At 41.1% G+C, this 26,867-nt stretch overlaps 1 long non-coding RNA gene across 1 annotated transcript; it reads right to left on the bottom strand.

The window, feature by feature from the left end:
- Positions 1–544: 544 nt before the first annotated feature.
- LOC123024466 lies at positions 545–19,769 on the bottom strand. The gene is made up of 2 exons (XR_006414933.1): positions 19,714–19,769; positions 545–657 (listed from the first exon to the last, which is right to left on the bottom strand). It is a non-coding gene; the product is annotated as an uncharacterized LOC123024466 (long non-coding RNA).
- Positions 19,770–26,867: the final 7,098 nt, after the last annotated feature.

Here is a 26,867-nt window from a genome sequence, read left to right as displayed (position 1 = left end):
ATTCTACCAGCCTGTGCCCTGCTTCATTTTGTACTCCAAGGCCAAACTTGCCTGTTATTCCGGTTATCTTTTGGCTTCCTGCTTTAGCATTCCAATCCCCCATGATGATAAGGACATCATTTTTGGGTGTTAATGCTAGAAGGTGTTGTAGGCCTTCATAGAACTGGTCAACTTCAGCCTCTTCAGCTCCAGTGGTTGGGGCATAGACGTGGACTACTGTGATGTTGAATGGTTTTCCTTGGATTCGAACTGCGATCATTCTGTCATTTTGGAGATTGTATCCCAGTACTGCTTTTCCTACTCTTTTATTGACTATGAAGGCTACTCCATTTCTTCTGAGGGATTCTTGCCTGCAGTAGTATACCTGATGGTCATCTGAATTAAATTCACCCATTCCTGTCCATTTTAGTTCACTGATTCCTAAGATGTCGATGTCCAGTCTTGTCATCTCTTGTTTGACCACATCCAGCTTGCCTTGATTCATGGATCTTACATTCCAGGTTCCTATGGAGTATTGATCTTTGCAGCATCAGACTTTCCTTTCACCACCAGATACATCAGCAACTGAGTGTCCTTTCAGCTTTGACCCAGTCGATTCATTCTTTCTGGCACTACTAGTACTAGCCCTCTGCTCTTCCCCTGTATTATATTGGACACCTTCAATGCATCAATGTCTACACTGGCAGACAACCCAACCCTTTTTTAGGCAACAGGTTCCCTTATCTGACTACTAGGTTTCTAATCTCCTGTTCACATTTAATGCCAGTCTCTGATCATATTCCTATTTAATGTGAATGAAACACAGCACTTGAGGTGAGATTTGACCAAAGCAGAGCAGAGTGCAAAAGTTATTTGATGTGATTTAGAAACTATATTTCTATTGATGAACCCTTTAGGTTCTTTTCTGCATTTTCCTTTTTCTTTTCTTTCCGTTCCATTCCGTTCCATTCCATTCCATTCCATTCCATTCCATTTGTTTTACTTTTTGGAGCCACATTACACTACTAGTTCATATACAGCTTGTGGTCAACTAAAAGATCCTTTTTATTTGTTCCATTGCAAACCAGGTGTTCCCATCTCTTATCTGTGCATTTGTTTTCACTTTCCTAAATGAAGTGCTTAGCACTTGTCTCCATTAAATTTCATTCTGTTATTTTCTGATGAGTTTTTCAACTCAATGGATTTTTTCCCACTAATCACATTGTTACATGAAACTTTGAATATAATGAGAAGGGAAAGATTTGAAAAAATAAATGAACATTCAAAACCTGCCCATTTTAAAACGGTATAACCATTACAAAAGCTTAGAATGGGAAAAATTACAGAATACACTCCTGATTTGACCATTCTAAACCTCCATGATTTGTAAAGGTCTTTCCCCCAGCAGCTTAGTTTCATTTAAATGAATGCATGTGCATGGCAGGAGCAACAGGAGTGGTGGGGGCAAAGGTGACACTCGGGGTGCATTTCACTCATTTCTGGTCCAAACAGAGGCCAAAGCAGTAAAGAACATCAACCCCCTTCCAGGGGTCCGGCAGAAGCACCAACACACCAAGTGAGTACCAGGCCATCTCCGGGAAAATTCTGTAAATTTGGCAGCATTCTCCAAAACTGCACATTCCGGGCCCTTTCGGCGCCCTGACCTGTAGGCCAGCATCACGGCTGGATTTTGGGCATTTTGGACAGATTTTGCTTGCCGTCTGCAGACACCCCTTCCAGGGGTCCGGCAGAAGCACGTATGTAAGACGGGCATGAGGGGCCCTCTCCGAGAAAACACTGTGAATTTGGAAGCGATCTAACAATCTACCCATTTCGGCCACGCTCGGTGCTCTTACCCGCACGTCAGTCTTGCGGGCCAATTTTGCGCATTGTGGAAAGATTTTGCTTGTCTTCTGCAGACAGCCCTTCCAGGGGTACAGCAGAAGCATCGATGGATGGAAGGCGTCAGAGGCCCTATCTGAGCAAACACTGTGAATTTGGAAGCATTCTGCCAACCCACCATTTCGGCCCCTTTCAGGGTCCTGACACGTGGGTAAGCATTGCGGCCCCATTTTGGGCTTTTGGACAGGTTTTGCTTGCCTTCCACAGACAGCCCTTCCAGGGGTCTGGAAGAAGTGCCAACACACAGAGGGCAACAGGGGCCCTCTCTGAGAAAACTTTGTGAATTGGAAGCATTCTGCCTACCCACCATTTCAACCTCTTTCGGGGTCCTGTCCCGTGGGTCAGTCTCTCAGGCCAATTTTGGGCATTTTGGACAGATTTTGCATGCCTTGCCAAGATACCCCTTCCAGGGGTTTGGTAGAAGCACTAACACAAGGAGGGCATCAGGGCCCTTTCCGAACAACCACTGTTAATTTGGAGGCATTCTGCCAACTCGCCTATTTTGGCCCCTTTCAGGGTTCTGACCAGCAGGACAGCCTCGTGGGCCGATTTTGGGCATTTTGGACAGGGTATGCTTGCCTTCCACAGACATCCCTTCCAGGGTTCCTGCAGTAGCGCCGACTCAAGACGGGAGTCAGGGGCCCTCTCCGAACAAACAGTGTGAATTTCAAAGCATTCTACTGATCTCCCATTTTGACCCCTTTCTGGGCCATGACTCGTGGGTAGGTGTCACAGCCTGATTTTGGGCCTTGTGGACAGATTTTGCTTGCCTTCTTCAGACACCCCTTCCAGTGGTCTGGCAGAAGGGATGATGCAAATGCTTACTAGAGGCCCTTTCCAAGCAAAAACTGTGTATTTGGAAGCATTCTTTCATTCTGCCATTTTCGGCCACTTTCAGGGTCAAGACCTGTGGGTGGGCGTTGCGGTCCAATTTTGGGAATTTGGACAGATTTTTCTTGCCTTCCCCCGACACCCCTTCCCGAGGTCCGGCAGAAGCACCGACACACCACTGATATCAGGGGCCCTCTCCGAGCAAACACTGAATTTGGAATCATTCTGCCAACCTGCCTATTTCGGCCCCTTTTGGGGCCGTCACCTGCTGTTGGGCCTTTTTTTTTTGACTTTGTAAACCTAAGGGACAGTTCCAAGAGTATAGAAAAACAACCTAATCAACCTTTGCTTTGGCTAGAATTTTCTCCCAAGGGGTTTCAGTCAGCATAAGAATAGCTTTTAGCTATCACCAGGCGCAATCAATTTGTGTTTTAATTCTTCCTGAGGCAATACAATTTGGGACAATCCAAATAGCTAGGGCAAGCCCATTGACCTTTTTCTGAATAACAATGGTTTGGCCTATTCGCTTTTTTAAAAAGTACCACCTGGTTTTCTCTGAATGAATTTTCATTCTGTTTCATTCTGCTGGAGGGTTTAGCTTAGGAAATGGTTTAGGCTTTAATATTAGATCGAGATGGTCTGAGCTGAATCTTGCTTTGTGCCTGCTTTGGGAGGTCTTTGTTTTGGGGTCGCTATGTCACCTGAGCCAGCTATTCCAGTGGAGGTTCTGGAGTAACTTTATCACCCATATATAAGTGCATATTCCAGGAAAGGGCCCAGAGAATAAATCATTTGCTCCCACTTTAGTGCTTCCATTCCTGGAAAGGTGTTGTTGTTGTTGTTGGTGGTGGTGTTTTGTTTTGTTTTGTTTTGTGGGGGTGGTATTCCTGCAAACCTCAGGGATCTATCAAGATAGTGATACTTTCCTCTTGTGTGGATGGTGCTATTTTGGCACTCATGCCTGAACATCAGCAGTGGAGGGAATAATGATCACATGTTCTAAACACGGATTTTCAGTTTATTCATTGGATAGCCGTTAGTAGAATTGTCTTCTATACGTGTTCCTAATTCATTTTTAAAGTTATCCAAGCTAGTGCTCATCATCAGATCTTGTGGCAAGAAATTTCATAAATCAGGTATGATAATATTTTAGAAGAAGTTGTAAGCATGTGTTTACAATTTTGTATTGAATGATATGGCACTTTGTATTTGTCTTGTCTTTTATTGTTTGTCTGTGTTTATTTTATTCTTTGTTTATTTTATGGATTGTTGTTAATCACCCAGAGAGTTTCAGCTATTCTGTTTCAATTTCTATAAATGAAATAAATCACCATCACCATCGCAGATGTAGAGATTCAGATAAATCCTGGTAGAAAAAGTTGCTTGTATGTGCCTATGTGTTATAAGATCAAACCTGCAGCAACTCTGTACCCTTTTCTGAGAAAGTACCAGAATTCCAAGAGAGTTTTCTGTTTAGTGTTATTTTTAAGCTGTTCCTTTAAGAGATGGCTATTACCTTTGCTTGGAAAAGCCTTTGCAGAATAGGGTTCCCAAGGTAATTCTTGGGCTAACAGCTAACTTAACTGATAAGGCAGCCAGACAAGTTTTTCTAGCAGTATTTCGATCAAGTTCATTTGCATGCCAAGACCCACAAAAATCCTTGTGGCTCAGTGATTATGTTATATTAATCTCTTGTAATCAAGGTTATTGTATTAAGTCTCCTCTGCAGATCTCTCATATTCTCTTTCACTGTGTTCTATAAAACACTCTGTGTATGTTCTATAGAGAATCTATAAAACACTCTGTGTATGTTCTAAAAGCTAGTAGTTGGCTGTGAGGACCACTACCAGGTAGCCCGCTGTCATAAGTAACTGCAGGGGGTCTGGACAATCTCACCAATAAAAATGCTGGGGTTCAAGGTGATTCAATCTTCCCTGTGGGTCTGAGTGTTCATTCCTGCCCTTGGTAAGGAGACTCTGACATGGCGATGAAGGCAGGACAAAGATTCTTGGCACCTTTATCCTGGGTGAGAAGGACAGTAAGATCAGCCAATTCTGCCTTTTTTGGGGTGGGGGGGGGCAAAACACTGGCCATCCTGATCATTTTGCAGGCAGGCAAACAGTAATAAATTGGGCCTTAGAATCTCATTGCACATGGGTTTATTTCAGACAGCCAGAGGCATAGGGGTTTTAGAGTCTCTGTTTCCCCCATGCTCACTGCCACATGAGGTGGTGGGGTGAGGTGGACATCCAGGGGTGATGCATAGTGTTAGGGTGTTCATTTCCACCATTGGTAAGGAGACTCTGACACAGACCAGAGGTTTCTCTGAAGCTTTTCATGGTATTGACTAATCTTTGTTCATTTCTGTGCTGGTTCAGTTTCACCCTGCCAGAATTCCAGTTGGGTTTCAGCAGATGTGGCAGGTCAAATTATTCCAGAGCTTGTCTCCACTGGCAACTAGTATCCCCTTGAATGTGGATGCCTGGAATTCATAAATGTTGGAACTACAAGGAAACATTAAGGGGTTTTGCTTTTGTTTTGCACCAGAGCTGTCTCCTAATGTGTGTTTTAATTAAAAGTCTAGCCTTGTTAAGTAGGTACTTGAAAAGTGAATCAAATGATGTAATTATAATGAACATGAAATGCATCTCCTTCTGAAAATAATTATCAACATATTTGTGATAAGGTGCTGTTGTAGTAGTTTTTAGAGTGTTGTAAACAGTAAAAAAGGGAAAATGAATCAAAGTGAAGTGTGTCCGAGAAAGCAAAAGTGGTTGGGGTTGGGTGAATTTAATCTGTCAGCCTCATATTTTCAGCACACCTCGGGGAAATTATTTCAAAAATATGACAGCTTATAATAGTGCAAATTATATTTAACAAAATTGTAAGCCAATTGAGCAGAAAAAGTTAGTCAAGGTATTTCGCATTGGGTATGTATTTTCAATAATTTATACAGGATCTTTCAGGAATTTCAAGGAATGGTCAAGGTTCCCATCAGGTTAAACATTACAGCAATAATTTTCATGTTGTAGTTCATAATAAATTAGAATGAACAGAATGGCCCAAAGCTCCTTAAAAAAAAAAGTTCCCCCTCCTCCACCCACACAGCGGGCCAGATAAAAAGCATTTTTCTATAAGACAGCAACATTAAGCTAAAGATCAACAGTAAAACATAAAAGGCACTATTGTTTACAATGTTTCTGAGAATGGCATTTGGTTTAACCTTCACAATGTCAAATAAGTTGATAGCTCATTTACCTGTTGCCACTTAGAATTTGTAACACAATCTGTAAGCAACATTTTCCTGTCCATCTAGTTTGTCTGTACTGTGAAATCTTACATAATGGAAACTCTTTGTAGAGGGCATGTTAACTGTTTTATTTCCTGTTGGCCTTCAGCTCCACAGTTCTCCTTTTTTATAATGGACACTGGTGCTTTCTGTTTTGAACATTAACAGAAAAGACAGAGCAACTGATGCTGCATTCAATTTCCATGGGCTTTCTTTTGCAAAGTGGACTTGCTGGACCTTGTAAAGATCCCCAATACATGCACATAGGTACTCCTCGGGGTCCTTCATAGGTATCCCTACCTGTGGCATCCTTTTCTAATGTTTCTGTTAAAGAGCTGCTCCAATTATTCTAGGAATCAAATTCTTTTATATGCATATCATATTGCAACAGTATATCTGAGGTGGTCTTAAAAAAGCAGATGGCTCTGTTGGGTAAATTTGCTGGGAGGAAGAGTTTGAAAGTAATTGGAAAAGGAAAGTGGTTTCCTTTGGTAAGCAAAACCTTATATTTAATTGTTGTTATGTGCTGTCGTGTTGTCTCCAACTTATGGCAACACTATAAATGGAAGTGGACCAAAATGTCCTCTCCTTGACACTCATGCTCAGCTCTTGCAAGCTCAATGCTCTGGCTTCCTCTGTAGAATTGATCCATGTCATAGTTGGTCTTCCTCATCTTCTTTTATCTTTGCATTCTCAGGATGTGTCTGAAGTATTACTGCTTCAGATTCACAGTTTCTTGCTTACAAGAAGTGTTCTGACTTGATTTGATCTAGGTCCTACTTGTTCTTCTTCCTTTCATCCAGGGTATTTGCACAGCTTTTCTCCATGTTCTGAATGCATCAATTTTCTTCCTGTCAGTTTTCTTCACTGTTCAGCTTTCACACCCATACTTAGTGATAAGGAATACAACAATGGGGATGATCTAGGGCTTGATCTTCAGTGATATGTCATACACTTGATTAACTTTTCTAGTTCCTTCATTGCTGTCCTTCCAAGACTCAGTCTTCTTCAAATTTCTTGGCTGCAGTCTCCATTTAAACAATATTTAACACATTCTGTTAAATAACCCTATCCAGAAGGTTAAATAGGAAACAGAGTAATCCTATGGCCTCTTAATAGTGTCTATCCAACCAAAGGATTCTTTGGCTCCCTAGCAATGCCATTACAAAATCACTTTAAGCTCAGAGCTGGGCATCTGTTCTCATCGCCCTTCACCTTTCCTTCAGCAGGTGAAGAAAGAACTATGCTGGGTGCTTCTCAGAGGTCACTTGCAGTCTTGGAGAAGGGTTTGATGGGCATTCCATGGGGCAAAGATGGGAAGAATCCAGCACTACCCAGATAAGATGCTTCCTGGTGGAACCTCAGTCCCCTTCTTTGAACCATTGCAGCAAAGTATCAGCCATCTAGCTATTTTGCAGAGGCCAAATAGGCAATTCTGAAGCAATCTGAAGTGTCCAAAAGCTGCAGCACTGAACAGTTCACCATCCTAAATCTTACCAAGTGCAGGAATCGCAGAATGAGAACAATAACCCTATTCAGGTATAGGCAAACCTGGGGAGGGGGATGCAGGTGTCAGCCCAAAGTCCTGGAAACAACTTCATAAAGCCATTCAGCTGAAGGTACTTATTCTGCTCCTGTGATTGGAAACTGGGATCAAGTAGTTGATACACAGGGGGTCCATGGGGCAGGGCTTCTATATGTACCATAACACCTTCCCCATTCTTGCTGCATTCATAAGTAGATGGATATCTGCACAGGTCTACCATCTATGGGATGTGAAAGTCCAGACTAAGAATTCATCTTGTTTATTACATTCCTGACTTTGCAATAGCCAAAACATTCTGACTGGTCTACAAAGACTGAAACCTTTAAAAAAGAAATCTAGTAACATTTAAACAACATACGATTTTAACAATAAGAAATCCCAGGACAAATTAAAAGGCGTATCTGGGCTAGAAAAAGACTTCCATCAGTCACCCAAAAGATGGCACCCTTAGTGACAGGCAGACCATCATAACTGAGGAGCCACCACCAAGAAGATCCTCTCTGTTGCTGACGAACTCCAGAATCCCTAAGAGGAGACTCTTGCAAAAGGACCTTACGTGACTACTGTAGTCTACAAATAGCCCTCTACCAGGAGAGGCACTCCATTAGGTATTACACTCCAGAGCCATGAAAGGCATAATTGTTCAGAACTACTACCTTGAATTGGGCTTGCAAATGTACAGAGATCCAGAATCAGGGGGCAGAACTAGTGTCATATTTTCAAGCCTTCTGCTCCCAGTTAACAACCTGGCAAAACTCTCACATTCATACTTCAAGGTCCTAATATAGGCATCAAAATCTGTGTTTTCCTGAAGCTAGCAGTGCATCTCCCTTCCCCCCCCCCCAAAAAAAAAAAAAAAGCACAGGACATTTGAAACAGGGCATAACAAATATATTTGGGAAAATGTGCACAGAAACATTTATTGCAAAATCATATATGTTTAGACATGTGTGCACAAAACGATGCATTTGAAAAATGCATTCAGAAATGCATATATATGGACAAATCCACCTGAAACAAAAACCAGCTGGAAATGGGATAGGGAAAACTTGGCAGTGGAAAAATGAGCTCCAGAGCAAAGTTGAGCATGACTGATTTGCTCCTCTTGGTGTAGTGATTATGGCTTTTAACCCAGAAATGAGTCCAGGATCTGAATATATCTCTGCTTGGCTACTGTTGGAAACACGACTCTGAAATATGAAGAATATTGACCTTTGCTTATGTTCTAATGCAATGGATATTTGACTCACAGGAATCCTATGTTGCATGGCTGTATCTTTTTCCCTAATAAAAGTGTTCCCTTCCTTTTCATCATGGAATATTATAGTGCTTGTTTTCCCTTTCCTTCGTGCTGCTGCCAGATTCTGATTCCTGATTTCAAGTGCATGAAACCTTCTACAAGCTCCAAACAATCAGTGTTTAATTGGCATTTTATTCATGCTTCTTTCTGTTGTGCGGCTAGAAAATGACCATTACTGCTCCAGGATCCTGCATTACCTGCAATACAGTGTGCATTACACTGTATCCACATGTCAGAGTGGGTACCAGTTATGGATAGAATATTGGTAAGAACACAGGTAGAGCAGCAAATTATGAAACAGCAAACACTATTGTCACAGAAAGATGTTTTGGGAGGCTCATGACTCTTTGTAGATTACTTTACAGATGACTTTGTTTTATTTAAGCTGGTATCACAGGGGGGTTGCTGTCATTGTAAAGAGTCTAGAATCATCCATTGGTGTGGTTAAATCAATTTATTTCTCCAAGTGCTTGCATTGCTTTAAGTGTTCCATAATGAGGCAAAATAGTGCTTGTGCAGACTGCCACCTCCAGTTTTGGGTAGTGTGTTTGAAGGCAGACTCCCACCCAATTATACCTTGTATATGCAAGCATATCTATCTTTTTGCCTATACAATTGTAGATTGTCAAAAGTTTAACAGTTTGGAATCGCTGTTAGTCTGTTAGCCCATTTTTCCATCGTTTGTTTTGCACACGCATATGAATTTGGCTGAAGACCTGAAATTAAATTTTATTCAGAATTGGTTAGGTTACTGAGTCCTCATACTGCTGGGAACACTTGCAAAAAAATTCTCATGGGCCATCTATTGAGGACCAAAGGGGGGCAAGCTCGATAGCAGGATCCTGCTCTTTCTCCAAGACGCTCATGTTACTATCTAGGTCCAAATTTTCTTCCCAATTCTGTCCTAAGGTAGACTTGGAGGGTCTCTGGGGACTTTGTGCCAGCATAAATTTCAGTCTGTTCACCACACTGTACTAGATGTAGATCTATTCCAGAGAATTGGATTGAAATGAAGTAGGGTGGTTGGAGAAGCAATATTCTATGCCTTTGGAACGCTTCGGCCAATATCAAACTAGGACTAAGCAGCATAGTTTTTCTCATAAAAAGAACTCAAAACTCTTGAGCGGCTCTCACAGTGTTACAGTCTCTTGAGGAAGCATTTGATATTCCTCAACTTACCTTTAATTTATTGATTGATGGTATGTCTATAATGTCCTAGACAGTAGAGGGAGAATGGTTCTATAACCCTAGAACCAAAACTGTCTGGGTGATCACAGTGATCATTGTATGTTTTTCTGCACCAGGTCAAGACCTTTTTATCTGGCCAATATTTTAACACATAGTAATTTTAATTGTGAAATGATTTATTTAATTTATTTTAATGATGCTCAGTGTGGAACAGTTAATTTAATCTTATTTTATTGAAGTTCTGAAATAATGTTGTAAGCCATCCAGAGACGACAGTAATGGATGGCATGCAATTTTTTAAATACATAAAAATAAATAAATAAAACCTTGCAATACAGCAAAAGAAAGCATTATGGGCAGTAGCCAATGGGACCATGGTGGGAATGCCCCCTTCCACCAATTTAATTCTTCCTATAGGGATAGGTCAGTGCAGAGCCTTTAGGCAAGCTCCATTGACATCCCCCATATCATTTTTGCTTGAGTCCATTTGCTCCCAGAAATGGCATATCTCCATCAAGTAAGTGGTTGGTCCTCATTTTGGAACAAACTTTGGGGAGCGGTAACAGAATTGCCAAGGAACAGAATTACCATTAGATACTGATTGATTTTTTTTTAAATAAAACAACAGTACAATATAAAATCAAAGTATAACTCTGCAACTGCACCATTTTAAAAACACAAGCACAAATTCTAAAAAAAAATAGCTTTAAACATCTAGAATTCCTGAGATAATCAGAAGGTCTTAAGTGAGTGATGAAAAGACCACAATGTAGTACCAGGTGAGTCTTTCAGGGGACAGCATCCACCCATGAGCCTTACCTCAACCCAGTTGTTTGTGTCGGCTGGCAGGGATAAACCAAACATGCTGCCATTATGGGATGGCACTAATACTGTGTCTTCTATTTCAGCAACATGCTGTCTCTCTCTGCTGGCTGAACAGGTAGGCCAGCATAAGCACAAAGCCACTTCTGTATTTCCCATGACAATGTGCTTATTGTTCTCCAGAATGGTGACCAGAGCCCAGGATAGATTCAAACCCCAAATAAGCATGAACAGCCTGATTCTGTTCAGACTGATTCAGAAGCTTTCTATGACCACTGGGGATCTCATTCTCAGCAATAATTTAGACATTTGAAGCTTCCTGTTCCCCACTGATTATCATGAAAAATGAAAAAAAAAATCAATGTAACACATTTTTGCCTGGATTATATTAGCAGGCAGACTGGCTCATTAGAAGGTAATTAGGTCTGCCAAAAGTCAGAAAAAATAGGCAGAGGAGGGTTGTGCTACACACTGTTATAGTTGATTGTTTTAAAGAGAACTGCATATGAATTCTGGGATTATGGAAGTATATAATTATTTTGGAGATGGTTCTTCTTCTGAGGGGATTGTGTTCATCAAGCTCCAGAGTGACAGGCATGGATTTTTTCATTGTGAGGTTATTCCAAGAAGGATGTGCTTATCACTCTATGTTCCTTGTAGGCCATTGTTCTGAAAATGATAGACCAGCCACAGTTATCCCCAACTAAGAAATCTGCAAACTGTCAGAAAGATAGGTGTGAGAGTTCATGTGAAGCTCTCAATTTATTTTTGCGGTGGGATTGCTTTTCCTTCCCTACCTAGTCGACGAAGAAAATATTCCTAGGTAAGAAATGTGCAAAGCTTTGGAATGAGGGATGCAGGGGTTATGGATTTTTAAAAAAATATCAGCAGTCAGAATGCACCAGATTTAATATAAGTGAAAAAAAAAAAATCTCAGAGTTTGTGTGAACCAAATTTAAGGCTGAGAAAAAATGAGAAATTAAACCAAATGGGACAAATTTGTCCCTTTTGGGTGGCTTTTTTTCTTAAAGCAACAACAACTAACTGAGGTGATGCACGCATTAAATGCATGTAACTCTGCACTTTTACCCTTTTATAGGCTCCCTGTAAAACATTTGCATGGTTAGTCTTATAAGAGCTGACCGTCTCGTTCCCAGGATACTATGGAAGACTACCTCATCACATATGGACTGATTTCACCTGGTGATCCAACAATGGGATAGTGAGGATAGACAAAATTTCCAACCCAGCCCTCCCACCCTCCCCGCCCCCGCCACTTATATTGTCCCTCATAGTTTGTTTCCTGGTTAGCGACTTGTAGAAGCAGTGAATATTCTTTGTGCTGATTAGATTTTATCAAAAAGTTGGTTCTGCAGAGCTCTGGAGAGAAGAGACTAGAAAAATGAAATAAAGGGAAAATATTTACAGGTTTGGTTAGGCAGAGTAGCTGCAAAAGGAGCACACAAAAACACAGCCCAACATAGAATCATAGAATCATAAAATAGTAGAGTTGAGAGGGGCCAGAAGGCCATCAGGTCCAATTCCTTGCTATTCCAGGACACTAAGTTGCACCATTCCATTCATATGACTGTCCAAAAGCTTTTTGAATGTCTCCAGTGAGGGAGAGCCCACAACTTCCCCTAGCAATAGCTGTACTGCTTTGACAGTCAGGAAATTCTTTCTGGTGCCTAGTCTTAATCTGGCTTCTTAATTTAAGTCTGTTATTCCATGTCCTGCATCTAGAATGAACAAGAAGAGATCTTATCCTTACCCTTTGTAACATTCTTTGAGGTACTTTTAGAGAGTTATCATATCTCCCAACGTGTGTACTCTGAAGATAATTCATAAAAGGGAGCAAAGACTACATGAGGCAATTACAGGGGAGGAAATGTATGCTACTGGTATAGCCTATATGTAGATTTGCTTATCTTTAGGTTTGTTTTGCATGCAAACTGTCCTCTGGGAATCTGTTTTCCTTCCATGATACTTTGCACATTCGAATTGTACAGAAACCATGAGGGTTAGTTAGAGCTTAAGGGAGTTCTTTAGGCATATTCTTTAGCTTCGTGATCCTGGATTGAAAAAATATTTCCCTCTTTATGTTCTCCACACATATTAAGAAGTACAATTACAAAACCAATAAAAGTTCAAGGAAGGAAGGAAGGAAGGAGGGATTACGGGATGCAAGATTGCTTTGCAAAGTAATACAATCTAGCAGGATAATTAACCTGGGCATTAAAAACTTGGAAAACCCAGTGGGATAAACAATTCTTTGCCTCTTGTCAATATCCCATCAAATTCAACACCAGGTAAGCTTAAGTAAGAAGAACATTCCAATTGCTGTTGCTGTTGTTGAGGTATTCAATTACCTGAGCCCATGAAACATCAACTACAAATTCTCTGATCACCAAGAATCTGCATTTTAAACCAGATCTTTTTTGCCCTTCTAGTTTTGTTGACCCTGACTGGAAACAAGTCTTCAGGGTTCCTGTCAGAGGCCTTTTCCATCACTTGCTACCTGATGCCAATGATTAAATCTAGGGACTTCTGCATGAAAAGCATTCTCTCCACCACTGAACGGTGATCACTAACATGTTCCTTTTCCCTCAGTTTCCCTGCCTGTCATCTTCCAAGCAACAGGTCAGCAAAGGGTCATAATCCATACTGACAAAATGTTCCCTGTTATTTTTCCTAATATTAGAATAACAAATGTCTGCATCGCCATGTAGTTTCTGTATAGTTTCTGCTCCTCAACAAGACTTAGAGAGGAAGCAAAATATTTTGAGCTTTTGTTCAGCTGCTGTTTTTAATAATCAGATTGCATCTGGAGAGAGAATAAAATGATATATGTTATCCTGGTTTCCAATTTAGTTATATAGGAAGGAAAATATTACTTTACAGAAATATGCCAACATTTTGGTACCAAAATGAAGACATTAAAGACTTGGAAAAGGAATTTCACCCCCCCCCCCCCGCCACATGTGATATAGTGATATATAATTTTCTATTTACAGTCTATTTTTTTAACTATAATGTAGGTAGGGGCAAATATGTCAGTTTTACTTTTTTATGCATTGCATGTTTAAATCTCAAGTGCTTTTTCGTCCCATTTATGAAGAAATGTGTGATTCTTTGTAAATTCTTATTAAAACTGAACTAAATGAAATGTCACCCATTTGTAGTGGATAAATCAGTAGGTACAGTTATTCCCAGCACAGAGAATATCATGGTGCATTTGTCTTTCATGTAGCTGTTAAAGATGAGGAAGCTGTCAGAATAATAATCAGAATATTAATAATAATAAAAATGTGGCACGCCAGGTTCCTTAAACATGGCTGGATGAACTGGGATTCAGAATCAGACTTTCAAGAACTAATGGGTAGATTTACCAATTTTGCTTTCTCCCTTTTATTTTTTCTTTCTCTTTTATGAAGAAATCTGTAAGCACTGATCTTTTCTTTGAAAAATGAAATAAATGAACCCAGATACTCTCATTTCCAATTACTTATGTCTATTGTGTGGTTCCTGTATATGTCCCTTATGAATGTTGGAATAAAACTTGCATGAGGTTATGCTGAGTTCAGATTCATTGAGTCAGATTGAAATGCTCTTGGCACTGTGAAATACTATCTGTGTGGGGTAGTGACCAAAACTAAAGATCAGGTATGCATTGTCCTACACACACCTGTACATAGATTCATTTCCAGCTCCAAGACTGGAGACAGTAAGCGAGCCTCAGAGCTGGCGATCAGAACTCTGAATCCTCATGCTTGCCCCTTTAGAGCTGACCCAGAAATAGTGGAACTTGATTACTCATTGGAAAAGCAGCCTTGGGTTAAAAGGGGATATGGCAGAGGCGACAGGTAGAGGAAAAGCATCCAAGATATTTGTTATTGTTGTTAGTCACAAAGTCGGGGCTGACCCATCACAACCCCATGGACAACATTCCTCCAGGCTCTCCTGTCCTCCACCATCCCTCGGAGTCCACCCAAGCTCACACTGACTGCCCCAGTGACTCCATCCAGCCACCTCATCCTCTGCTGTCCCCTTCCCCTTTTGCTGTCAACTGTTCCAGGCATCAGGGTCTTCACCGGCAGCCAAGATATAAGGTATCGTAAAGCTTCCTTTTGTCCTACTCCAAGGTGCTACAGCTAGATGAGTAAAATGGCTGACCAGCAAAAATGCAGAGTGGAGGAACAGGGAATTACTGATTGCTTCCACCGTTCCTTCAGCTCTTCATAGGATATATGAAATCTTTCACATTAGGGACGTTCAGGCATCCTGTCCAGAATGCATTCTAATTCTTATTTCCCAGAGGAACGCATGAACCAAAATGCAGCTACACTTTATTATTCACATTGTCCTGAATTTTGTGAGGCAGTTTTTCACTCAAAAACATGTATAGACCTTTGTGTATTAGGGAAATCTATTCACAAAAATGCATAAATTCTTGATAATCGCATACAGAAGTACGTAAAAGGTGGCATTTCCTGCAAAAATAGGTATGTTAAATAAAATCATGTAAACAAATGTGAATGTTGGGAGAGATATTAATGAAATTGTATACTAATTTATTATAAAATAAAGTAATGCAAAAATAAGGCAACATGAATTTAAGATTAGAAAAAATAGAAATTCTAGGAAACTGAATTTAACAGATTCATTCCTATACTGCACATAGAAGAGTATCATAAAGGTAAATAATAAACTCCAGATAAATGGATATAGTTAATCTCTCAAATCCATGAAATAAAATGGAGGTTTCATCTAGTGACAAATGCTTGGCTTTGCTTCTTTGATCTTGTTCTTACATTACCATAGCAACATGATTAGTGGTTCCAGGGGGACATTTTAACCTGGGTTAGCTGTGCTTTTAATGCACAAATATAGGATGGAGTTTATGATTCAATTCATCCATTGACCAAAGGTATTTAGTTGGAATTCACAGACAACAAGTGGCCAAAACTAGGTATATTTTGGCAAATGGACTGACACCAATCTGATGGAATCAACCCTCTCTCTCTCTCTCTCTCTCTCTCATTCTCTCTCTCCTTCTTACAATTCAAAGTGGAGTATTTTTATACCTGAATATAATAATCTGAGCACACCCCTCACCCCAGTACTGCCTCCAAATGAGTAAAAGTAAGCTACAAGAGAGAAGTAGTGGCACCCTGATTGTGGAATATTCTCCTTATGGTGGCTATCCTGGAACCTACTTAATAGTCTTTCTGTTGGCTAGTGATCACCTTTTTCTTCTCCCAGGCACTTTCAGAGCTTTTTTAAAAATATATTTTTAGTTTTCTATGTAGCTGTTGGTTTTAATTTGATTTTATGATGTCAAAATGCATTATTTCTGGTTTAATTTTAATTTTACTCTACCTACTTATTGGTAAATGTCAACATTTATATGTTTCTGATATTTACCAAGGGTATGTGTTTACAGTAAGTGTCAACTTGGTGAATGTTCTTATCTATCTATAAGATATTACAACTTGGCTGGGTATTTCAGGTATCAGGATGAAACAGGAGGTATTTTTCTCCCTACAAAGGAGAGGTCTATTCATATCTAATTGACCCTCTTGGCCACTACCGTTCAGATGTCTTTCTCATAGCTGTTTCTGGATTCACTTTATGTGTCTATGAAAAATATCAGTGATGGTTTTATTTTGTTGTTGTTGTTACTCACGAAGTTGTGTCCAACCCATCGTGACCCCATGGACAACATTCCTCCAGGCCTACCTGTCTTCCACCAACCCCCGGAGTCCACTTAAGCTCACACCAACTGCTTCAGTGACTCCATCTAGCCACCTCATCCTCTGCTGTCCCCTTCTTCTTTTGCCATCTATTGTTCCCAGCATTAGGCTCTTCTCCAGGGAGTCCTTCCTTCTCATTAGGTGGCCAAAGTGTTTGAGTTTCATCTTCAGTATCTGGCCTTCTAAAGAGCAGTCAGGGTTGATCTCCTCTAGGACTGACTGGTTTGATTACCTTGCGGTCCAGGGGACTCGCAGGAGTCTACTCCAGCACTCCTACTATTCAAAGGCCTCATTCCTTAGGCATTCAGCCTTCCTTATGGTCCAGCTTTCACAGCCATACATTGCAACTGGGAAAACCATAGCCTTGACTATACAACAGGGGTCTCAAACTCAACTTACCTGGGGGGCCCTGGAAGTAGAGTCTAGGTGAGGCTGGGCCACATCAAGTATTCCACCACCACGGTGGTGGTGGGCCACTCATCCCGTGGCTGGCCCGGGCACTGCCGGCGCTTTGCAGGCCACAGGGCCCCTCCCCTGTGCCCCGCATGTCCTGGCAATTGGCCTGCGGGCTGCGAGTTTGAGACCCCTGCTATGCACACTTTTGTTGGCAGGGTGATGACTCTGCTTTTTAGAATGCTCTCTAGATTTGCCATAGCTTTCCCCCCCAGGAGCTAGCATCTTTTAATTTCTTGGCTGCAGTCCCTGTCTGTGGTGATCTTGGAGCCCAGGAAAATAGAATCTGCCACTACCTCCATTTCTTCCCCATCTATTTGCCAGGAAGTGAGAGGACTGGATGCCATGATCTTAGTTTTCTTAATGTTGAGTTTCAAGCCAACTTTTGTGCTCTCCTCCTTCACCTGCATCAAGGGGCTCTTTAGTTCCTCTTCACATTCTGCCATTAGAGTGGTATCATCTGCATACCTGAGGTTGTTGATATTTCTCCCAGCAATCTTAATTCCAACTGGTGATTCCAACTAGCCCCGCTTTTCTCATGTTGTGCTCGGCATATAAGTTAAATAGGCAGGGCGACAGTAGACACCTTTCCAAACTCCCTTCTCAATTTTGAACCAATCAGTGGTTCTGTGTCCAGTTCTCACTGTTGCTTCTTGACCCACATATAGGTTTCTCAAGAGACAAATAAGATGGCCTGGTACTCCCATCTCTTTAAGAACTTGCCACAATTGGTTGTGATCCACACAATCAAAGGCTTTAGCATAATCAATGAAGCAGAAAAAGATGTTTTCCTGGAACTCCCTAGCTTTCTCCATGATCCAGCGTATGTTGGCAATTTGATCTCTAGTTCCTCTCCCTCTTCAAATTCCTGCCTGCACTTCTGGTAGTTCTCGGTTCACGTATTGCTGGAGCCTAGCTTGTAGGATTTTGAGCACAACTTTGCTAGCATGTGAAATGAGTGCAATGGTGCTGTAGTTTGAACATTCTTTGACATTGCCCTTCTTTGGGATCGGAATGTAAACTGATCTTTTCCAATCCTGTGGCCACTGTTGAGTTTTCCAAATTTGCTGGCATATTGAGTGTAGCACTTTTACTGCATTGCGTTTTAAGATTTTGAATAGCTCAGCTGGAACACTATCTCCTCCACTAGCTTTGTTGTTGCTCAGACTTCCTAAGGCCCATTTGACTTCACATTCCAGGATGTCTGGCTCGAGGTCAGTGACCACCCCATCGTGGTTATCAGGGACGTTAAGCTCTTTCTTGTATAGTTTTTCTGTGTAATCTTGCCACCTCTTCTTAATCTCTTCTGGCTCTGTTAGGTCCCTGCCATTTTGGTCCTTTATCATGCCCATCTTTGCATGAAATGTTCCCTTCATATCTCCAATTTTCTTGAAGAGAACTCTGGTCCTCCCTATTCTATTGTTTTCTTCTATTTCTTTGCACTGTTCATTTAAGAAGGCATTCTTATCTCTTCTCTGGAATTCTGCTTTCAGTTGGGTGTATCTTTCCTTTTCTCCCTTGCCTTTTGCTTCCCTTCTTTTCTCAGCTATTTGTAAAGCTTCCTCAGTCAGCCATTTTGCTTTCTTGCATTTCTTTTTCTTTAGGATGGCTTTAGTTGCTACCTCTTGTTCAATGTTGTGAACCTCCATCCATAGTTCTTCAGGCACTCTGGCTATCACATCTAATTCCTTAAATCTATTTGTCAACTCTACTGTATATTCATCAGGGATATGATTTAGGTCATACCTGAGTGGCCTAGTGCTTTTCCCTACTTTCTTCAACTTAAGCCTAAATTTTGCAACCAGAAGCTCTTGATCTGAGCCACAGTCAGCTCCTGGTCTAGTTTTTACTGACTGTATAGAGCTTCTCCATCTTTGGCTGCAGAGCACATAGTCAATCTGATTTCTGTGTTGACCGTCTAGTGACGTCCATGTGTAGAGTCGTCTCTTGGGTTGTTGGAAAAGAGTGTTTGCTATGACCATCGTATTCTCTTGACAAAATTCTACCAGCCTGTGCTCTGCTTCATTTTGTACTCCATGGCCAAACTTGCCTGTTATTCCTGTTATCTTTTGACTTCCTACTTTAACATTCCAATCCCCCATGATGATAAGGACATCATTTTTTGGTGTTAATTCTAGAAGGTGTTGTAGGCCTTCATAGAACCGGTCAACGTCAGCCTCTTTAGCACCAGTGGTTGGGACATACACTTGAATATTGTGATGTTGAATGCCTTGGATTCGAACTGCGATCATTCTGTCATTTTGGAGATTGTATCCCAGTACTGCTTTTCCTACTCTTTTATTGACTATGAAGGCTATTCCATTTCTTCTGAGGGATTCTTGCCCGCAGTAGTATACTTGATGGTCCTCTGAATTAAATTCACCCATTCCTGTTCATTTTAGTTCACTGATTCCTAAGATGTCGATGTTCAGTCTTGTTATCTCTTGTTTGACCACATCCAGCTTGCCTTGATTCATGGATCTTATGTTCCAGGTTCCTACGGAGTATAAATCTTTGCAGCATCGGACTCTCCTTTCACCACCAGATACATCTGCAACTGAGTGTCCTTTCGGCTTTGACCCAGTCGCTTCATTCTTTCTGGCGCTACTAGTACTAGCCCTCTGCTCTTCCCCAGTAGCATATTGGACACCTTCCGACCTGAGGGGCTCATCTTCCAGCGTCATATCTTTTTGCCTTTTGCTACTGACCATGGGGTTTTCATGGCAAAGATACTGGAGTGGGCTGCCATTTCCTTTTCCAGTGGATCACGTTTGTCAGAGCTCTCTGCTATGACCTGTCCATCTTGGCTGGCCCTGTACAGCACAGCTCATAGCTTTATTGAGCTACGCAAGCCCCTTCGCCGTGACAAGGCAGTGATCCATGAAGGAGGGTTTTATATTAAAGAGTCTCAAAGTTACAGGAAGTCAGAGTCTGGCTGAACATCAGGAATAACTTCCTGACTGTTAGAGCAGTAGGGCAATAGAAGTAACAACCCACGGACATCATGGGAGGCATTCAAGATGCATCTGGAGAGCCACCTGTCAGGGATGCTTTACCTGAAGTACTGCATTGAACAGGGGAGTTGGACTCAATGGTCTAATTGGCCCATTCCCCCTGTACTATTTTATGATTCTATGACTCTAGAATGACAAAGGATAAAGCTACATGGGAAGCTGAATATGCAACTCATTTTTTTAATTCAAAAAGAAATGTGGGGACCCTGATTCAGATCAGCATCACAGCATGTGGAAAATGAAGTTTGAATTCTTATCTTGGCAGCTCTCGGCCCCCTGAAAATTGCACACATGCACATGCACACACACACACACACCACAGTTACACATTGGCTAGTACCAATAACTGTCTGGAGGATTTTCCAATGGCTTTGTGACTGGGAAGGGAAGGAATGGTCTCCCTCACAATTACCCTTGACCTTTGAGTAAAGATCAGCAGAAAGTGAGCTGTACACAGTGGGCAGCATCCAGCTGTGCTTTTCTGCTAGCACACCTGATATTGCACTAGGAAAAAATAAGTTCCATACCAAGCAGAAGAGGAAAACCTAACTAAAGTTATACTTCTGCCAGCAGTTATACATTATGTTTGCACAAATCATTGTGCAATGAGATGCACATTATACTTGCACTACCAGTTTAATGATGGGTTGTGCTTCCCATTCTGCACAAATGGTTGCACAATGGAGAGTGCAACCCATTGTTTAAACAGTTATGCAACTCCTTGCACTGCCATTGGAACTGAGCGCACTGTCTTTGGATCCAATGCACAACCACTTGTGCTATGGAAAGATTCAGCACAGCTCTGCTAAGAATATTTGAGTCTGCAGAATGGCAATGTTGGATACTGCCCATTGTTTTCGATGGAACATGCCTCCTGATTGCAGCTGCAATGCTTTCAAACGAAGTACTGAAGAAAACTGTTCCTAGACTCTCTTCCTTGGGCACTTGCCTTAGTTGGCTTCCAAAGAGTCATCGAAAAGGACATTAACTTCTCAATGCCTACTGGGATTTTATAGGATTAAGTATTGGTGCACTTTTTATTGGGGCCAGCAAAGGGTTTCAGAGCTCCTACTTTCACCACTGACTCTGAGCATAGTTCCAACAGAAAATTTAACATCTCCAACAAGACTAAAGGTAAAGGTAATGGTTTCCCCTTGACATTAAGTCCAGTCATGCCTGAGTCTATGGGGCGGTGTTCATCTCCGTTTCCTAGCCGAGGGAGCCAGCGTTTGTCCGCAGACAGTCTCCGTGGTCATGTGGCCAGCATGACTAACGCTGTTACCTGCCCTCCAAAGTGGTACCTTTTTATCTACTTGCATTTGCATGCTTTTGAACTGCAAGGTTGGCAGGAGCTAGGACGGAGCAACGGGAACTCACTCCATTGTGCAGATTCGAACCGGTGACCTTTCGATCAACCAGCGCAGCAGCACAGCGGTTTAAACCACTGCGCCACCTGCAGTCCCTCCAACAAGACTAGCATTCTACTTATCATGACAACAGAATTAATGTCTGATGAGATTTTCAAAAAATGAAATGAAGAAATAGAAGAAAGGGAAACATTATCTTGATTGTAGTACAATCATGCAGGGATTTGACTGTGGGGATTCTTCTTTCTTCAAATTAATCTAAGCAGCAATGCACAACAGTTTGTGGGAACAATGTAACTAGATTTTTTTCCTGTTTTCTTTTTTCCTATTCTCAATCTGCAATTGCCTGTTTTGCTATGGATTTTCATCCTTCTGAATTGCTAGAAAGATAATCAACAATCCAAATTATCCTCAAACAAACTGAGTTTGGAGTCCCATAGAACAAACAGATCCTCATTTTGAAAGGATTTCATGCCTGGTGCAGTTATAAAAATAACTGAGTGTCCTGCCTAATAGGATAAGCTGCTTTTATTTCACATGGAGAAAACCTGCAGAATGTACCAAGAATGCAGTTTTTCTTGTGCAGAGATGTTCTGTGTTACTTGACTATTAGATGAATAAGGATAGGGGGATTTGATAAAAATACAACAGAGAAAATCTCATGTGATGGAGACTGACTATGCAATTTCTGGATTCCAGTAATCCAGAAAATTCTTTCTACTTCAGTGAAAAACTATCCACTCTGTGCAGTCCAATGGTAAACAATTTGGTGTGTTTTAACTGTTTCTGATGCCTGGTTTCTTCCTTTAGGTCTGTGTCCAGTGCAGATGTGTCTGAGTGCAAGCTGAGAGCAATAGAAAAAGTTATGGAATATGTAAGTACCTCATATGAATTAAGGTTGCAAAGTCCAGGTGAATTCTGTCCTAGGATGTTGAAGTGGCTCTTGGATGGACTCTCAGAAGTCCTGTCAAGTATCTTTGAGGAATTCCAAAAACAGATGACATACCAGAGGACTAAAAGAAAGCAAATGCCATTCCTATCTTTAAAAGTGGCAAGAAGGAAAACTCAGGGGATTGTAGACATCAATATGTGAGAAGATTCTGCAGCAGATGACAGAAAGAACACCTGTAGACACCCTGGCAGTATGGGCGTATCAAGAATGAGTCCTGCAAGACTAATACAAATTTTCAGTTATTTATTTATCTGTTTATTGCCTTTTATAGTACCCTAATAGCCTAACGGCAGTGGATCATAGAGGTGCTGCAAACATAGTATATTTTATCTTCAGCAAGGCATTTGATAAAGTGTCCCATGGTATCCTGTTCAACAAGCTAGTAAGTGTGGCTTGGTTGGTGCTACTTTAGCTGAAGAACCATTCTTGACCATGATTCCTCATCGGACTGGAAGGGTAACAAGTAGGGTGCTGCAAGGCTTAGTCCTACGCTTGTGACACGTCAGTGTCTCGGAAGAAAAGATGGAAGTAATGCTTACCAGATTTACTGATGGCAAAAACATAAACAGGGATAGATAATATCTTGAAGACAGAAACAGAATTCAAAATTTCCTCGATGGGTTCAAAAACTAGGCAAAAAATAACAGTTTGAAATGTAACAGACACTAGTGCAAAGTTCTACATTTAGTAAAATCAAAAGTTGCAGGTAAGGGATACTTGGCTTGGTTATAGTACATGTGAAAAGGATCACAGGTTGAATATGTGATCTGGCTGTAGAAAAGGCAGGTACAATTTTAGGTAACATCAGTAGAACTAATTTTCAAAATCACAAGAAGTTATACTTCTGCTCCACTCTGTGCTGATAAGACCTCACTTTGAATCAGGTGTTAATTTCTGGACACCACACTTTAAGAAGTATTCTGATAAATTTGAATGTGCCTCAAGAGTGGCATCAAAGATGATCAGGGGACTAAAAAATCGATTCCTACAAGGAAAGGTTGAAGGAGTTGGGTAAGTTTAACCTGGAAAGAGTACTTATTATCACACAGAAGAAGGCTACAATCTGTTCTCTGTCATCCAAGACTGTAGAACATGAAGTTGCAGCAAGGCAGAACTTGGTTGTAGATCAGGAAAAACTTCCTGATGTACAGTCAAACAATTAAATCAGCTACCCAGGGAGATGTTGGCTCTCCATCATTGGAAGCATTCAGGCAGAGGCTGGACAGGGAATCTTTAAATCTTTGCACTGCACAAGGGATTGATCTCAGTAGCATAAACGGTTCCTTCCAACTCTGATCTTTTGAAGGCAAATGTGGAGATATCAGTCAATTATTAGGTGCCTTGGAAACTGAGTTTCTGTGCCAGTCTCAAGGATGAAACAATGAAATAAATCCTGCATGTCACGAGTACAAGCTGTCAACATGCTGCACTATGCAATGTGTCTCCCTTTAGGGCAGGGGTCTCAAACTCGTGGCCCGTGGGCCAATTGCCAGGACAGGTGGGGCCCTGTGGCCTTCAAAGCACTGGCGGCGCCTGGGCTGGCTGCGGGATGAGAGGTCCACCACCACCGCGGGGGTGGAATACTCGATGCGGCCCAGCCTCACCCAGACTCTACTTCCAGCGGCCCCCAGGTAAGTTGAGTTTGAGACCCCTGCTTTAGGGTAAAGGGAAGAAAATACTCAATGGCAGCTTCTCTGATATTAAGCTCATGTACCACACTGGGCTGTATCAATTATCTGAACAAATACTGCTATCTTTTCTACAAGTAAACAAATAAAGAAACAACAAATACTACTTTCTAGGGGGGTCGATTTGGAAGTAAAACCGCTTTTCAAGAAATAATTAATACTAAATCATCCAGATAATGATGGCAAAGGAGGAAGTTTTACATAGTTGCTATGGCACATCTTTTTAGAATGAGATGCAGATACTGTCTAGCTTCTGCCTGATATGATACCCATTCCAGCTTCCTTTTTCTTTAGCTTCCCAGAAGGAGTCATGTGAAGCAGAAGAGACCCTTGAATACTCAGATCTCCAGTGCATTTTTAGATAAGTGTGTGGTGGTGGCAGTAGATGGGGAAAAGGTTATATCATGACATAATACATTTGCACTGACATTTAACACAAATTCACAGACTTCCACAGATCTCATTTCCATGATGAAATTTACTCATCTCATTTGCCAATTTGGCATCTCCATGCAGTGCTTAATGTAATATCAGTTTAACAGGACAGATTACACTGTTGCCGAGAACATTTGCTTCAAGATGGAACATGCCGTGTGTGCATGGGAGATTAGAGTGTCACCAAAAGCCTAACATTGCCCAGTCTGGATCATGTGAACCGTGCCTATTCTCTGGACTAAAAGAATGAGGATTCCACCTCTGTATATTGACATGGCAACATGACTTACTGATCATGTCTGGGTCTTTAATATCAAGTGATGTTGGTTTACATTTGGAATATTTTCCACATAACAGAACATTAACTATATTATTTATGCTAATATGACTTTGAAATGTAAATGGTAGGCCTGCAGTGAAATCAGAAGCATGTTTACCCAGAAGTAAGTCTAATTAACCTTAAAGAAAAAGTTTGCTCTAGCCATGATGGTAAAAGCTTGTCTTGTTCTAATGTTAAGAATTGTATTGATCTGTGGCAACATTGTCCAAAAGTGAGCAAGCAAGCCAACACAAACCCCCTTCCCTACGTCCAGTCATTAAAATGCTGGACTAGCATGCTATCATTTCATCCTCTAGTTTCTCTTCTGAGCCATGTGAGCTGGGAGTCAAAATTGCATGAGTTTTGACATGATCGATCCATTATCACTAACTCGGAGCTTTGAGTCTAAACTGTAAGTAGAATGAAGAGGAATGATTTTTCTAAATCTTATATTTAATAAGCATCTTGATACTGGCTAATTATGAGGCCTATCTTAAAGGCAGCCATAAAAATCACCCTATAATTATACATTGAGCACATGTACAAAATATTCATTTTAGAAGAATGTGTATCAATGATAAGTTGTATTTTACTTAAATATGTTTCAACAAAGATGCTTGGCATATTTTTAATCCTTTTGATCAGCCTGTCCATTTATTTACAGTAATACTTGAACTAACCGTGTATTTGATGCAAGGGTGGGTATGCATGTGTGTTTTGCACATTAGCACATTTGTATTCTGAATACAAATTAAGAATTGCCCTTTGATAGGTTTAGGAATTTCAATGGCACTCATAATGACACCCTTTTACTTTCTCTCAGATAAGAGAGCAATTACAGCAATTCACTCAGTTGAGTCAGGAACAAATTCACATCGGGACGGAACTGTGATATGGGCAAACCTGCCACCAATGAATGTGGATTGATCCCCTTCCACTGAAAAGCAACTCATGGGGGTGTTCATGGGGAGATTCCAACGAGTCTTTCCACACAGAACACACAAGAATGCATTGCTCCTCCAACTCATGCCCGTCAGTCACCATGATGGGCATTCCACCAGTGCTGTAATAATCTTCTCCTATCTGCATTTTTTCCCCTGTAGCAACTCTCACATCATGAAATGTAATGTAGGAAGTGACCTTTGGGCAATGCCTGGCAAATGCAAACATCTTTTCTTGCCAACACATGTTGGCCTGCCTGTGTAAGAGCAATATAAGGATTGGAAGGGACAATGGCATTTCATTACGAGAGTATAATGAAAAGTGGTTTAATACAATCTAATCTCTACCCAGAATATATACTATTCTGAGTAAGGTTTGATTACTGATTTCCCCCATCCTTTACTTTCGTAAGGTTCTTCTATGGAGTCTGTTTCCAAGAAACAGGAAAAACCGGTATATTGCTCAATATTCCATATGCCTATAATTGCATGCAGAGGATGGTGTGGCTGGAGGCATTTAAAGCATAGTAAGATCCTAGAAACACAATCCTACACAAATGCCACATTAATATACAGATTTAGTCAGTAGATTTGCATAATCTTATGAAGGTACAGCTGCTCCAGATAAATTCAGGCTGGTAAATATTCACTGAGTGGCAACTCATCATGGGATGGCAAATGTGTTTATGTCCTGTCCAGTAATTTTAAAGAAAGGAAGTAATCTAGATGTTATGGTTTACAGGGAATCAGAAAATAATCTTCATTCTAAATGAGGAAGTTGTGGGCCATTTTACACAGAAAAAGAGAACAACCTGGCTTGGAGACAGACAAGCGTTTGTAAAGGGAACTCTGGGGACATATTTCTTTTGGCCCTGCCACAGACTGACAACATCTTGTTCTGTGACTGGAAGGAAAACAGGAGAAAGTGTGTCCATCATCCCTTTGGTGCTACATTTTCTGTAACTTCCCACCCCCACCACGTGGAAATCTTTTTTCTGTGATTGATTCCACACAAACAGCCTTAACACATTTTGGATTTCAGGTAGCATAAAAGTTCAAGGTGGGGTGGGTACAGAAAAATATGATGG

Source organism: Varanus komodoensis, unplaced genomic scaffold (genome assembly GCF_004798865.1).
Source record: "Varanus komodoensis strain SLA01 unplaced genomic scaffold, ASM479886v1 scaffold24, whole genome shotgun sequence".
NCBI lineage: Eukaryota > Metazoa > Chordata > Lepidosauria > Squamata > Varanidae > Varanus > Varanus komodoensis.
The sequence above is the reverse complement of the archived record's forward strand: the minus strand, read 5'-3'. Positions and strand labels throughout refer to the sequence as shown.